Source organism: Gossypium hirsutum, chromosome D13, assembly GCF_007990345.1.
Source record: "Gossypium hirsutum isolate 1008001.06 chromosome D13, Gossypium_hirsutum_v2.1, whole genome shotgun sequence".
NCBI classification, from domain to species: Eukaryota; Viridiplantae; Streptophyta; class Magnoliopsida; order Malvales; family Malvaceae; genus Gossypium; species Gossypium hirsutum.
The window spans coordinates 30847703-30864875 of NC_053449.1; positions in this window are offsets into that span (position 1 = coordinate 30847703).

The following is a 17173-nucleotide window of genomic DNA, read 5'->3' on the forward strand; positions in this document are numbered from 1 at the left end:
AACTTTAACTTCGGAACATTCATTAAGCCACTGAAGGTGATATGGCTTAGGGTGTTTGGTACAAGGCAACTTTAAAGAATCCACCAAATAACTACTCACTACATTCGAGCAACTCCCACTATCAATAATGAGTGAACATAAGTTACCTTTAATAAAACACCGAGAATGGAAAATATTGGTCCTTTGGCTCTCATCATCTTTCATCTGAATGTTAAGGGTTCGGCGAACTACAAAGCAATGGAAATTAGCAAAGTCCCCTTCTTGTTACCTCGGTAATATTGCAAAGTCGAGAAGGAACCAAACCTTTGTTCCTTTAGTTGTTGCTCAATCTCAATGGCTTTATGAACTGCTTCTTCCAAATCAATGTAAGTTTGTAGCCTCAATGTATTAGCTATCAGCCTGTTCAAACCATCAATAAATTGAACCATAGTTGTTTCTTCATCCTCCTCCACATTAGCTCTCTGAATGAGCATCTCCATCTCTTTAAAATATTCATCCACTATCCTACTACCTTGGATAAGTCTTCTCAGCTTTGTTTTAATTTCTCTATAGTAGTGAGGTGGAATAAACCTTTTACGTATAATCTGTTTCAACTCATCCCATGTCGAAATCTCACCTTCATAATTTTGATGGCGGTTTACCCCAAGTTGAGTCCACCAACTTAATGCATAATCAAAAAATTCCAGTGTTGCTAACGCTACCTTTTCATCATCCGGACATTTATAATACCGAAACATAAGTTCAATCTTAGATTCTGATTCACAATAAGCGTCAGGATCATTCTTACCACGAAATTGGGGAATTGTGAATTTCGGTTTTGCTAAAGAAGGTTGCCCACGATCATGAAAATCATCATCCATTCTAGTGACACGTCGACGGCCGCGCCTCTGGGGTTGGTTATCCCTATCTTCTTTGATTGGATCTCGATATTGAGGTTCTTGATTCAATCGCACCTCATTGATGGTAGCAGTCAAAGCTCGAAGAGCAGCAGCCTGTTCATCCAACTGTTGTTGGAATTTTTTAAAATGTCACTATTATTATCACCTGTAGACATTTTTTTTAAACCTGCAAAACACTCAACACTCAAAAATAAAAGTTATCAAACCTCACCGTTAATCACTCAAAAAGAAAAAATCAAATTCTCAATGAGGTCAAAAACAATCTTGTGAGTTTTTTATCAGAGTTTATATCAACCAATTAGAGAGTGTGAACCAAACTACCAAAGAATCCTAATTTGCACTAGGATGCCAAAAACTGACGAGACACCAATTGATTCGTGTTGCACCGAGGAAGGATTGTGCACACGTTTAAATCCTACTAACACAAGAAACAAGAAGGTGTTAGATATTGTAAAAGGAGAATAAAAAGCAAACAAATGAAAACCTACAGCTAAGAATCAATAAAAAATTGCTGAAAACAGAAAACCCGAAAAACTGCGGAGTAACTTGACAACTTCGTTCGAGGTGTTCCAGATCTCCAAAAATCACGAAATTAAATCTGGAATGTCCTTATATATTTAATTTTTGATCTGGAAATTTTGGGCACCAAATTCAACCCGCTGAATCTTTTTTCAAATTTTTACTGAATTTCATCTTTTTTTGATTTTTTGACTTTTTTGACTGATTTTTTTGCAGGAATAATTTTTTTATATTCAATCACAGTGCCAAAAACATGTATGTAAAATTTCAGATCAATAGGACAATGTTTACCCACTCAAATGAATTTTTTTTGAACAATTTTTCTGGGTAAAACTGCTGTTTATGCTTTAAAAAATAGAGATCAGTTTAGAAATCAACCAAGAACACCCAAAACGCCCAAAATCTGATACCAAATGATATAAGAATGCACGCGGACCAAGATCGAGTCGTCAAGTCACGAGAATCTCCTACGAAAGCTCTAAACGAACAGATCTGAAAATTAAAACAAAGAACAAGATTAAACTAATCAGATCTGAAATTAAATCCCCAAATTCAATTAAATGAGCAGCCAGGAACAAAGAACGAATGAATAAATGAATTCGGAGTTCAAGAAGATGAAGTCGAACTCCAATAGTGAAATCCCACAAGCCGAATCTGCCCAAGAACAAACCGACAATAAAAACCCCAAATTCCAGGAACTTGATTTCCCCAAAATCAGAATGTATTAATCGACAAGAACCCTAGGATTTAGGGATTTTGGTTCGAAACTTTACTGCCCAAAAGTAGACCGATTAAATGGAAGGATCTTGGAGTTAAACAAAGTTGAAACACAAGCAAGGACAGCAAAAAAAAGATTAGATAATGAATCGGCACAAGTAGGAATAAAGAAACAAATCGAAACAGCAAGAAATAAAGAAAAGTCCTAAGAACCCTTGAATTCCCGAAAGAATTCACAAATTCCTTCAAACGGCTCTAATCTCCCCTCCAAAGAATATCGATGGCAGGAAGAAGGTTGAAGATGGCTCCCACAATCAAAAGATTGTTAAAACAACTTCTAAAGAAAACTCAAGAGAGAATTCTTGGAGAAAACCCCAAAGAAAATTCTGCACTCAACAAATCTGAAATTTGATAGAAAAAATAATAATAAGATGTTTTTTACAAAGGGTGGCTGGCCAATGCTTATATAGGCCTCCAACAAATCCTAATCTCACAAGTAACTAATAAAAAATTAAACCTAATTAATAAAATAACAAGGTAAATTCAGCCATGCACTTATATGGGCTGTTTTGGGCCGAATTTTACATGTAATTGCTCCTAAAGATTAAAAAATTAAATTAAACAAGTAAGATGTTTACAAATTGGGCCCTTTGACATTTTGGCCTGATTTTCAACTAAGTATGAAGAAATTTCTTGATTGGGCTGGATTTTGGTTATTGGGCCTCGCCTTCAAGAATTTGGGCTCGTGATCCATCTCCTACCAAAATTGGGTCGTTGACGCTCGTAATGGAGATCCGATGCGTTTTGGCTGCAAGATTTGGTTTCTTGGACCAAGATTTCCAAGATTTGAAATCTTGATTTTCTTGATTCTTGAAATCTCTTCGAACAGCAAAATTGGGCCAAGATTCGATTTCTTGATTTTCTTGAAAATAAGAAAGTGAATCTTGATTTTCTTGTTCTCTCGTGTATGCATCTAAGGCCTTGCTAACAAGCTCTTGAATGGTCCCATTTAGTTTGGACCGCATTTGTCGGGCCTTTGATCTCGTTATTGGGCCTTGTGGCAATTTGAGCCCATCACGTTCTTGAACTTGGATTGGGCCTTTATGACTCGTATCATACTACTTCGGTTTGGCCATTCGTTTGAGGGTGGCAGGTCGTCGAAAATAGAAGTTTGGTGCCCAATTTCCCCCACAATGTCCTCCAAAAATGATTTAGAAACTTTGTGTCACGATCGGACACAATGGTTCGAGGGATTCCATGCAACCTAACAACTTCCTTGAAAAATAAATTGGCAACGTTAGTAGCATCATCAGTTTTATTACAAGGTATGAAATGGGCCATTTTTGTAAAACGGTCTACGAGAACAAATATTGAATCTCTTCCACTTTTGGTTCTTGGAAGGCCTAGAACGAAGTCCATTGAAATGTCTACCCACGGAGCATCGGGAATAGGCAACGGGGTGTATAAACCATGCGGTTTGATTCGTGACTTTGCCTTCTTACAAGTGATGCAACGATCACATTTCCTTTGTACGTCGCGTTTCATTTTGGGCCAATAGAAATGTTCATGCAATATTGCTAGAGTTTTAGCAATTCCAAAGTGGCCCATAAGTCCACGCTATGAGCTTCTTCTACAAGGATGTTTCGCACCGATCCTTGAGGCACGCAAAGTTTTCCCTCACGAAAAAGGTAGCCTTCATGTTGAAAATATTTTTCGTGCGCACCATGCGAACAATTCTTATAAATTTCACCAAAGTCAATATCAGACATATGATGAATTGATACGAGTCACAAAGGCCCAACCCAAGCTTAAGAAGGTGATGGGCTCAAATCAAGAAAATCAAGATTCACTTTCTTGTTTTCAAGAAAATCAAGAAATCGAATCTTGGCCCAATTTTGCTGTTCGGAGCGATTTCAAGAATCAAGAAAATCAAGATTTCAAATCTTGGAAATCTTGGTCCAAGAAACCGAATCTTGCAGCCAAAGCGCGTTGGATCTCCATTACGAGCGTCAACGACCCAATTTCGGTAGGAGATGGATCACAAGCCCAAATTCTTAAAGGCGAGGCCCAATAAGCAAATTCCCAGCCCAATCAAGAAATCCATACATATTTAGTTGAAAATCAGGTCAAAATGTCAAAGGGCCCAATTTGTAAACATTTTAGTTGTTTAAGTTAATTTTTTAAGTTTTAGGAATATCACATGTTAAATTCGGCCCAAAACAGCCCAATAGGATGCATGGCCGAATTTTCCTTTGTTTTTTTTAATTAAGTTTAATTTTTTTAAGTTTTCTAATTAGATTAGGATTTGTTGGAGGCCTATATAAGCATTGGCCAGCCACCCTTTGTAAACATCTTATTATTATTTTTTCTATCAAATTTCAGATTTGTTGAGTGCAGAATTTTCTTTGGGGTTTTCTCCAAGAATTCTCTCTTGAGTTTTCTTTAGAAGTTGTTTTAACAATCTTTTGATTGTGGGAGCCATCTTCAACCTTCTTCTTGCCATCGATATTCTTTGGAGGGGAGATTAGAGCCGTTTGAAGAGATTTTTGAAATCTTTCGGGATTTCAAGGATCTTTAGGACTTATCCTTTTATTCTTGCTGTTTTCGATTTCTTTCTTTACTTTTCTTTGCTTATACTTGTGCCGATTTCTCATCTAATATTTTGCTGTTCTTGTTTGTTTTCCAGCATTGATTAAACTCAAGATCTCATCATTTAAGTTGTTCTCCTATTGGCAGCACCCATTCGAACCCAAAAATCCCCAATTCCTAGGGTTTGGCCGATTGGATTTCTTTCAATTTGGGAATCAATTGATTGCTGGAAATTGGGCATTCTTGGCCGAATCAATTCCTTGGCAGATTCGCATCTTTTCCTTCTTCTCAATTTCGTTTGATTCATCGATTCTATTTCTTTTCTTCTTGCTGCTCTTTTAATTGAATTTGGGAATTTTAAATTCAAATCTGATTCGGTTTAATCTTAATCTTTGTTTTTGATTTCAGATCTGTTCGTCTAGGATCTTTCGTAGGAGTTTCTCGTGACTTGGCAACTCGATCTTGGTCCGCGTGCAATCCTATATCATTTGGTATCAGATTTTGGGCGTTTTGGGTGTTCTTGGTTGATTTCTAAACTGATCTCTATTTTTTAAAGCACAAACAACAGTTTTACCCAGAAAAATTGTTCGAAAAAAATTCATTTGATTGGGTAAACGTTGTCCGATTGATCTAAAATTTTACATACATATTTTTTGGCACTGTGATTGAATATAAAAAAATTAATCCCGCAAAAAAACAGTCAAAAAAGTCAAAAAAATCAAAAAATATGAAATTAAATAAAAATTTAAAAAAAGATTCAGCGGGTTGAATTTGGTTCCCAAACTTTCTAGATCAAAAAATAAATATATAAGGACATTCCAGATTTAATTTCGTGATTTTTAAAGATCAGGAACACCTCAAACGAAGTTGTCAAGTTACTCCGTAGTTTTTCGGGTTTTCTGTTTTCAGCAATTTTTATTGATTCTTAGCTGTATGTTTTCATTTGTTTGCCTTTATTTTTCCTTTACACTATCTAACACCTTCTTGTTTCTTGTGTTAGTAGGATTTTTAAAGTGTGCACAATTCTTCCTCGGTGCAACACAAATCAGTTGGTGTCTCGTCCGCTTTTGGCATCCTAGTGCAAATTAGGATTCTTTGGTAGTTTGGTCCACACTCTCTAATTGGTTGATATAAACTCTGATAAAGAACTCACAAGATTGAATTGTACCTCATTGAGAATTTGAATTTTCTTTTTGAGTGATTAACGGTGAGGTTTGCTAACTTTTATTTTTGAGTGTTGAGTGTTTATTTTTTACAGGTTTTTGAAAATGTCTAAAGGTGATAATAATGAGGACATATTTAAAAGATTTCAACAACAATTGGACGAACAGGCTGCTGCACTTCGAGCGTTGACTGCTACTATCAATGAGGTGCGGTTGAATCAAGAGCCTCAATATCGAGATCAAATTAAAGACGATGTGGATAACCAGCCTCCTGCTCATAGGCGCGCTCCTCGGCGTGTCCCTAGAACTGATTATGATCTTCATGATCGTGGACAACCCTCTTTGGGAAAACCAAAGAGCGAGCAGCAACGAGAACATCTCTTTCATACTGGCTGCCATGTACAAGGTAAGCTTTGTAGAGTTATTATTGATGGTGAAAGTTGCTCGAACGTAGCCAACACGACGATGGTGGAAAAGCTTTGCTTAACCACTACCAAGCATCCACGACCTTATCAACTACAAGGGCTTAGCAACGAAAGCCAATTTAAGGTCACTCAACAAGTGCGCATCGCCTTTTCTATCGGTAAGTATCAAGACGAAGTCGTGTGCGACGTAGTACCTATTCAAGCCTGCCATTTGTTGCTAGGAGAACCATGGCAACTAGATCAAAAGGTCACTCACGATGGTCGTACCAATAGGTATTCTTTCAAGTATCAAGGAAGGAAAATCACCTTAGTGCCGCTCACTCCGGAACAAGTCCATGAGGACCAAATCAAACTGAAAAATTCTGTTGTTAAAACAAGTGAGGAAAAAGAAAAAGAGAATGAAAAAGAGAAAAAAGAGATTGAGAGTGAAAAGGAATGTGAAACAGAAAAGAAAATTGAAAAAGAAGTTGAAGAAAGAAGAGAAAATGAGTTAGAAAAAGAAACAAAAGAAAAAGACGAGGAAAGGCTAGTGAGGAATGTTTTCACTAACCAAGATATGAATTTTTCTTGTGTTGCTACTTTTCAGGTTCCCGAAGGACCGAAAGATAACTTTCAACTTCAATACCTCTCAAATGAAAGACGCTTTCATACGATCAACTTAGGCAAAGATGAAATCACACCACATGATCCCGAAGGTAAGCGAGGTAAGGAAATTTTAGAAACCGAGTCCAGTGCAGATTTGAAAATTATTGATAAAACTTTTGGTGACTTAGTTCTTAAAAGATCCCCTCATTTTGATCCGATTAATTGTTACTCTTCGATTGTGGTTGATAAAGTCATTACGAAAAGAAGCGTGATTTGTTATGCTCTTGATTTACCTTGTGTAAAATTCTCGAATTTGTCCAAATCTGTTTTGGAGAATAAGGTAACGAAATTTTCCAAATTTGTTTTCAATTTATATTCGTGCCTTAAACAGTTTATGTGGTTGTACATGAAGTTTGAGTTCCATTTGACAAAGGTTAACTCAACAACGGAGATTCGACTACACTATGCCCCCGATGAGCGAAGGTTTGTTTTAAATGAAAAAGGTAAAATCGACCCTTATTCTTTTGCTTATCAAGGTAAGATACTTGAAAATTTTGAAACACTTTTGTACTCCTCGAATAGTGATAAAGATCTTGTTGATGAACACTTAGATCGAAACGTGCTTGACTGTCCTATTTTATTTATTGATGATCTATCTATTTTGATGGTTGATAAAAAGATTCTTGTTTTTGATAATGCATGTGTGAGTGAATCTATAGACCGTCGATTAATGCATGGTATAATTATGCAACTCTGTGAACCATGTGAATCTTTTCAAATACCTACTTGTGACGATTATGTTTACCATTTGATTTATTACTCGCAATTTATTCATGGTTTGTGGGAACAATTTGAGACGACTGAATGCCTTAAAACATGTCCATCTTCGTTTCGAATATTTGACAAGGTAGTGGCGAGTAAATTAGATTGTTTGCATGGTAATCTGAATCTGTCCATTCACATGCGTTATACCTGTTCTGTTATACTTATGATTGGACTACAAGCTTGTTTCCATTGCTATTTACTATCTCATGGATATTATTTTCAGAGGACTCAATTGCCATTAGTCCCGTTCGATAGAGGAAAGTCGAGTTCATTTGATTTTTCAGATTCGAGGACGAATCTTTTTAAGGAAGGGGGGAATGATACGAGTCACAAAGGCCCAACCCAAGCTTAAGAAGGTGATGGCCTCAAATCAAGAAAATCAAGATTCACTTTCTTGTTTTCAAGAAAATCAAGAAATCGAATCTTGGCCCAATTTTGCTGTTCGGAGCGATTTCAAGAATCAAGAAAATCAAGATTTCAAATCTTGGAAATCTTGGTCCAAGAAACCGAATCTTGCAGCCAAAGCGCGTTGGATCTCCATTACGAGCGTCAACGACCCAATTTCGGTAGGAGATGGATCACAAGCCCAAATTCTTAAAGGCGAGGCCCAATAAGTAAATTCCCAGCCCAATCAAGAAATCCATACATATTTAGTTGAAAATCAGGTCAAAATGTCAAAGGGCCTAATTTGTAAACATTTTAGTTGTTTAAGTTAATTTTTTAAGTTTTAGGAATATCACATGTTAAATTCGGCCCAAAACAGCCCAATAGGATGCATGGCCGAATTTTCCTTTTTTTTAATTAAGTTTAATTTTTTTAAGTTTTCTAATTAGATTAGGATTTGTTGGAGGCCTATATAAGCATTGGCCAGCCACCCTTTGTAAACATCTTATTATTATTTTTTCTATCAAATTTTAGATTTGTTGAGTGCAGAATTTTCTTTGGGGTTTTCTCCAAGAATTCTCTCTTGAGTTTTCTTTAGAAGTTGTTTTAACAATCTTTTGATTGTGGGAGCCATCTTCAACCTTCTTCTTGCCATCGATATTCTTTGGAGGGGAGATTAGAGCCGTTTGAAGAGATTTGTGAAATCTTTCGGGATTTCAAGGATCTTTAGGACTTATCCTTTTATTCTTGCTGTTTTCGATTTCTTTCTTTACTTTTCTTTGCTTATACTTGTACCGATTTCTCATCTAATATTTTGCTGTTCTTGTTTGTTTTCCAGCATTGATTAAACTCAAGATCTCATCGTTTAAGTTGTTCTCCTATTGGCAGCACCCATTCGAACCCAAAAATCCCCAATTCCTAGGGTTTGGCCGATTGGATTTCTTTCAATTTGGGAATCAATTGATTGCTGGAAATTGGGCATTCTTGGCCGAATCAATTCCTTGGCAGATTCGCATCTTTTCTTTCTTCTCAATTTCGTTTGATTCATCGATTCTATTCCTTTTCTTCTTGTTGCTCTTTTAATTGAATTTGGGAATTTTAAATTCAAATCTGATTCGGTTTAATCTTAATCTTTGTTTTTGATTTCAGATCTGTTCGTCTAGGATCTTTCGTAGGAGTTTCTTGTGACTTGGCAACTCGATCTTGGTCCGCGTGCGTCCCTTTATCATGAATGAAGGAATGAGCGGGTCTTATTTATAGGTGATGAGAGGGGGATAGTTTGCTAAAAATAGAAGATGTTAACTGCTTCAAATCTTCTCAAATTGTGGCCAGCAATGCTTAGTGGCTTTTGACCTGATTTGTTTCTTGATTTTTAAGCAATTTTGGATGCCACACAACTCAGGACTGAGACTCAGTCAATCGTAAATCTTCGGGCAAATCTCTAATTTCTTCAACACTGCAAGGACCTTGTGTAATTAAACCAAAGAATGGTTTAAATGAACAGCCATGTGTAGTCGAATATTGGGTTGACTTGGTCTCCAATTTGGACGATTTTGTAATCCAGCAAAGCTTTCAGACCTATCCAGAATAAATCAACAAGTTAGAGGACCAAAGAATAAAATTTTTCTAATTTAATTAATTAATTAAAACCCAAATTATTAATGAAATATTTTAAAATGAATTATTAAATATAATTTTATATTTTATTATTTAATTTAATCATGCATGGCCCACTTTATGTCTTAAAAGATATAATATATTCAAATTAATATAAAATAAGTCATTTATTGCATGAAAACTATATAATAAAGCATAAAATCACATTTTAATAATTTCTATGTCTTAATTTCATATTTTGACATATTTCCTTAATTTATTAAACAATTACTTAACTTAACAACAGATTTAAGTAAAAAGGTGATAAATTACATAGAAAAAATCCTATATATTTTTCTGTTTATGGTTGTAAATATGTATCTTTTGACTAGATAAATTGGTATGAATGAAATCACTTATGGATGGTTTAATGATGATGAATTTAAGTTTTTATGCTAGCAATTGTATTTTGTTAGGTGTTTGAATGAGGAAAGATGAAATGTTAGTAATGGATGGCGTATATGCATGTTAATGCTAGTAGTTGAATGACTTGGTTAACATCATTTGATATGTTTTGATGTAGTCATTGAGGTGTCTTTGGGCATATTGGTTGAATGTTAGTATATCACATGTATATAGCTAGAATATGCATGATTTTGGTGTCTTGTTATGGCTGGGAATTGTGTGCAAATGTGCTTGTAGGTGCATGTCTTGTTGGGTGAGAAAAATGGCTTGGAAATGGCCTATTGGTCATTCACACTAGTAGAGACACGGGTGTGTGTCTTAGCCATGTGTCAGACACGGCTAGGCAACATGGTCGTGTGTCCATTATAGCTTTTAAAGGGCTACAATTCAAGTTATTACACGGTCTAGCACACAGCCTGTGTAACACCCAAACCCGTCCTAAACGTTATGGTCGAGTCTGGCGTGCCACATCAGAGTGTCTTTCGAAAATAGGACTTGTTGGTAAAAAATCGCTTCTAGGTTTAAAAACCCCTTTATTATTATTTTGACAAATCATCTAGTCAAAACATTTGCCTTGTCATTTGCTATTGTTATAAAATTTTGATCTAAAATTGCGGAAGTTTTTGAAAACTCTAATGTTTAGATTTCATGTTTTTGAAAATAATAATTATTTTGAGAATTCGTCTTCTCCTAAACTAACAGTTTAAAAATAAGTAAGGAAAAACCCAACTATAATTTTAAACAAACATAAATGGCCTTATTACATAAACAAAACCCAACACAAACTTTAATTTTAAAATAAAAGCAAGTGTAAAACAACTACAGTTGAGTGGCCACCTCCGAGTCCCTCGCAGTATCAAATCACCTATGGTTGAGGATTACCTGTACAATTAAACAGAGGAGTGAGTTTACAAAAATTCAGTGTGGGCTTTAGCCCAAAACAGTAAAAGTGTAGTGTGGGCATTAGCCCATTATAGTATCAAAATCAGAATTAGAATACATGTGGGCCTAAGCCCAATACAGTGACAGAATTAGTAATAGAAATGCAACAATGCAATCATGCAACCTATCCCAATCCAGCCAACACACCATCCGTACCAACCAACACACCATGTGGGGATAAAATCGACCCACCCAGCCAACACACCAATATCGCAGCAAAGCTGCCAGTGATCAGAATGGCTAAGAGCCATAAATAGGATAGCTATAAGCTATAAACAGAATGTCTACTAGCCATAAGTACAGTAATATGATTTGCAGAAAGCCATCAGTAGCAATGATATGACCAGCACATAGCCTACAGTAACGGTAATATGATCGGCACAAAGCCATCAGTAGCATCGCAGTAAAGCTGCCAGCAACAGTACAGCAGCAAAACTACCAGTAATAGTATATATGGTCAAGCCACTAGTAACAGTGATTGTCGCAGAGCCACCAATGCAGTACTTCCTCCATAATAGTATCCCAACCCCATGTAGTATGTCGTGTATGCAGAATGCCATGCTCAGAATCAGTCATACAAATCACAGAAAAATCAGTCATACCAATCACAGACAAATTAGTCATTTAAATCACAGACAAATCAGTCATTTACATCACGGACAAATCAATCATTTACATCACAGACAAATCAATCATTTAACCTTGAGGGGCAAAATAGTCATTTTACCCTTTGGGGGTATATCGGTCAATTCACGTAACAGATGTATTACAGTCATTTTACCTATAGGGGCATCACGTTCATTTTACCCTACAAGGGCAGTATGATCATTTTCCCCTATAGGAGCATTACGATAATTTTACAAATATTAGGGTCTCGGTACTTATTACAACCTCTTAAAAGGTCTAGCATCGCTTTGAGCGACTCAAATAACCTACATAGCCAGAACAGTGTATATGGGCCCAAAACCTACTATTGGGCCCAAGTGGGCCCATACGCTTGTTGATACGGGGTTGCCACGGACCAAGATCAAGTTGCCACGTCACGAGAAACACCTACGAAAGCTCTAAATGAACAGATCTAAAAATTAAAAAAAATAACAAGATTAAACTAATCAGACCTGAAATTAAATCCCCAAATTCAATTAAAGGAGCAGCAAGAAACAAAGAAATAGAATAGATGAATCAAACGAAATTGGAAGTATAGAAAGATTGCGAATCGGTCAACAAATTGATTCGGCCAAGAATGCCCAATTTCCAGCAATCAATTGATTCCCAAATTGAAAGAAATCCAATCGGCCAAACCCTAGGAATTGGGGATTTTTGGGTTCGAATGGGTGCTGCCAATAGGAGAACAACTTAAACGATGAGATCTTGAGTTTAATCAATGTTGGAAAACAAACAAGAACAGCAAAATATTAGATGAGAAATCGGCACAAGTATAAGCAAAGAAAAGTAAAGAAAGAAATCGAAAACAGCAAGAATTAAAGGATAAGTCCTAAAGATCCTTGAAATCTCAAAAGATTTCACAAATCTCTTCAAACGGCTCTAATCTCCCCTCCAAAGAATATCGATGGCAAGAAGAAGGTTGAAGATGGCTCCCACAATCAAAAGATTGTTAAAACAACTTCTAAAGAAAACTCAAGAGAGAATTCTTGGAGAAAACCCCAAAGAAAATTCTGCACTCAACAAATCTGAAATTTGATAGAAAAAAATAATAATAAGATGTTTACAAAGGGTGGCTGGCCAATGCTTATATAGGCCTCCAACAAATCCTAATCTAATTAGAAAACTTAAAAAATTTAAACTTAATTAAAAAAACAAAGGAAAATTCGGCCATGCATCCTATTGGGCTGTTTTGGGTCGAATTTAACATGTGATATTCCTAAAACTTAAAAATTAACTTAAACAACTAAAATGTTTACAAATTGGGCCCTTTGACATTTTGGCCTGATTTTCAACTAAATATGTATGGATTTCTTGATTGGGCTGGGAATTTACTTATTGGGCCTCGCCTTTAAGAATTTGGGCTTGTGATCCATCTCCTACCGAAATTGGGTCGTTGACGCTCGTAATGGAGATCCAACGCGCTTTGGCTGCAAGATTCGATTTCTTGGACCAAGATTTCCAAGATTTGAAATCTTGATTTTCTTGATTCTTGAAATCGCTCCGAATAGCAAAATTGGGCCAAGATTCGATTTCTTGATTTTCTTGAAAACAAGAAAGTGAATCTTGATTTTCTTGATTTGAGCCCATCACCTTCTTAAGCTTGGGTTGGGCCTTTGTGACTCGTATCATTCCCCCCTTCCTAAAAAAGATTCGTCCTCGAATCTAAAAAATCAAATGAACTCGATTGTCCTCGATCGAACGGGACTAATGGCAATTGAGTCCACTGAAAAGAATAGCCTTGAAATAGTAAATAGCAACGCAAACAAGCTTGTAGTCCAATTACAAGCATAATAGAACAGGTATAACGCATGTGAATGGACAGATTCAGATTACCATGCCTTAATCGACGGTCTATAGATTCACTCACACATGCATTATTAAAAACAAGAATCTTTTTATCAACCATCAAAATAGATTTATCATCAATAAATAAAATAGGACAGTCAAGCACGTTTCGATCTAAGTGTTCATCAACACGATCTTTGTCGCTATCCGAGGAGTACAAAAGTGTTTCAAAGGTTTCAAGCATCTTACCTTGATAAGCAAAAGAATAAGGGTCGATTTTACCTTTTTCATTTAAAACAAACCTTCGTTCATCGGGGGCATAGTGTAGTCGAATCTCCGTTGTTGAGTTAACCTTTGTCAAATGGAACTCAAACTTCATGTACAACCACATAAACTGTTTAAGGCACGAATATAAATTGAAAACAAATTTGGAAAATTTTGTTACCTTATTCTCCAAAACAGATTTGGACAAATTCGAGGATTTTACACAAGGTAAATCAAGAGAATAACAAATCACGCTTCTTTTCGTAATGACTTTATCAACCACAATCGAAGAGTAACAATTAATCGGATCAAAATGAGGGGATCTTTTAAGAACTAAGTCACCAAAAGTTTTATCAATAATTTTCAAATCTGCACTAGACTCGGTTTCTAAAATTTCCTTACCTCGCTTACCTTCGGGATCATGTAGTGTGATTTCATCTTTGCCTAAGTTGATCGTATGAAAGCATCTTTCATTTGAGAGGTATTGAAGTTGAAAGTTATCTTTCGATCTTTCGAGAACCTGAAAAGTAGCAACACAAGAAAAATTCATATCTTGGTTAGTGGAAACATTCCTCACTACCCTTTCCACGTCTTTTTCTTTTGTTTCTTTTTCTAATTCATTTTCTCTTCTTTCTTCAATTTCTTTTTCACTCTCAATCTCTTTTTGCTCTTTTTCATTCTCTTTTTCTTTTTCCTCACTTGTTTTAACAGAATTTTTCAGTTTAATTTGGTCCTCATGGACTTGTTCCGGAGTGAGCGACACTAAGGTGAGTTTCTTTCCTTGATGCTTGAAAGAATACCTATTGGTACGACCATCGTGAGTGACTTTTCGATCCAGTTGCCATGGTTCTCCTAGCAACAAATGGCAGGCTTGAATAGGTATTACGTCGCACACAACTTTGTCTTGATACTTACCGATAGAAAAGGCGATGCGCACTTGTTGAGTGACCCTAAATTGGCCTTCGTTGCTAAGCCCTTGTAGTTGATAAGGTTGTGGATGCTTGGTAGTGGTTAAGCAAAGCTTTTCCACCATCATCGTGCTGGCTATGTTCGAGCAACTTTCACCATCAATAATAACTCTACAAAGCTTACCTTGTACATGGCAGCGAGTATGAAAGAGATGTTCTCATTGCTGCCGCTCTTTGGTTTTGCCAAAGATGATTGTCCACGATCATGAAAATCATCATCCATTCTAGGGACACGTTGAGGGCTGCACCTATAGGGCTGGTTATCCCTATCTTCCTTAATTGGATCTCGATATTGATGTTTTTGATTCACTCGTACCTCATTCAAAGTAGTATTCAATGCTTGAAGTGTAGCATTTATTTGTGTGATTGCAGCAGTATGTTCGTCTAACTGTTGTTGGACTTTCATAAGTGCATCATTATTATCACCTTTAGACATCTTCAAAACCTGTAAAAAATAAACACTCAACACTAAAAAATAAAAGTTAGCAAACCTCACCCTTAATCACTCAAAAAGAAAAATCAAATTCTCAATGAGGTCGAATTCAATCTTGTGAGTTCTTTATCAGAGTTTATATCAACCAATTAGAGAGTGTGAACCAAACTACCAAAGAATCCTAATTTGCACTAGGATGCCAAAAACTGACGAGACACCAAGTGATTCGTGTTGCACCGAGGAAGGAGTTGTGCATACGTGTAAATCCTACTAACACAAGAAACAAGAAGGTGTTAGATAATGTAACGGAATAATAAAAGCAAACAAATGAAAACCTACAGCTAAGAATCAATAAAAATTGCTGAAAACAGAAAACCCGAAAAACTGCGGAGTAACTTGACAACTTCGTTCGAGGTGTTCCCGCTCTCTAAAAATCACAAAATTAAATCTTGAGTGTCCTTAAATATTTAATTTTTGATATGGAAATTTTGGACACGAAATTCAACCCGCTGAATCTTTTTTTTTTAATTTTTTATTGAATTTCATATTTTTTGATTTTTTTGACTTTTTTGACTGAGTTTTTTGCGGGAATAATTTTTTTATATTCAATCACAATGCCAAAAACATGTATGTAAAATTTCAGATCAATCGGACAACGTTTACCCACTCAAATGAATTTTTTTTGAATAATTTATCTGGGTAAAACTGCTGTTTGTGCTTTAAAAAATAGAGATCAGTTTAGAAATCAACCAAGAACACCCAAAACGCCCAAAATCTGATACCAAACGATAGAGGATTGCGCGCGGACCAAGATCGAGTTGCCAAGTCACGGGAAACTCCTACGAAAGCTCTAAACGAACAGATCTAAAAATTAAAACAAATAACAAGATTAAACTAATCAGACCTGAAATTAAATCCCCAAATTCAATTAAAGGAGCAGCAAGAAACAAAGAAATAGAATAGATGAATCAAACAAAATTGGAAGTATAGAAAGATTGCGAATCGGTCAACAAATTGATTCGGCCAAGAATGCCCAATTTCCAGCAATCAATTGATTCCCAAATTGAAAGAAATCCAATCGGCCAAACCCTAGGAATTGGGGATTTTTGGGTTCGAATGGGTGCTGCCAATAGGAGAACAACTTAAACGATGAGATCTTGAGTTTAATCAATGCTGGAAAACAAACAAGAACAGCAAAATATTAGATGAGAAATCGGCACAAGTATAAGCAAAGAAAAGTAAAGAAAGAAATCGAAAACAGCAAGAATTAAAGGATAAGTCCTAAAGATCCTTGAAATCTCGAAAGATTTCACAAATCTCTTCAAAAGGCTCTAATCTCCCCTCCAAAGAATATCGATGGCAAGAAGAAGGTTGAAGATGGCTTCCACAATCAAAAGATTGTTAAAACAACTTCTAAAGAAAACTCAAGAGAGAATTCTTGGAGAAAACCCCAAAGAAAATTCTGCACTCAACAAATCTAAAATTTGATAGAAAAAAATAATAATAAGATGTTTACAAAGGGTGGCTGGCCAATGCTTATATAGGCCTCCAACAAATCCTAATCTAATTAGAAAACTTAAAAAATTTAAACTTAATTAAAAAAAAGGAAAATTCGGCCATGCATCCTATTGGGCTGTTTTGGGCCGAATTTAACATGTGGTATTCCTAAAACTTAAAAATTAACTTAAACAACTAAAATGTTTACAAATTGGGCCCTTTGACATTTTGGCCTGATTTTCAACTAAATATGTATGGATTTCTTGATTGGGCTGGGAATTTACTTATTGGGCCTCGCCTTTAAGAATTTGGGCTTGTGATCCATCCCCTACCGAAATTGGGTAGTTGACGCTCGTAATGGAGATCCAACGCGCTTTGGCTGCAAGATTTGGTTTCTTGGACCAAGATTTCCAAGATTTGAAATCTTGATTTTCTTGATTCTTGAAATCGC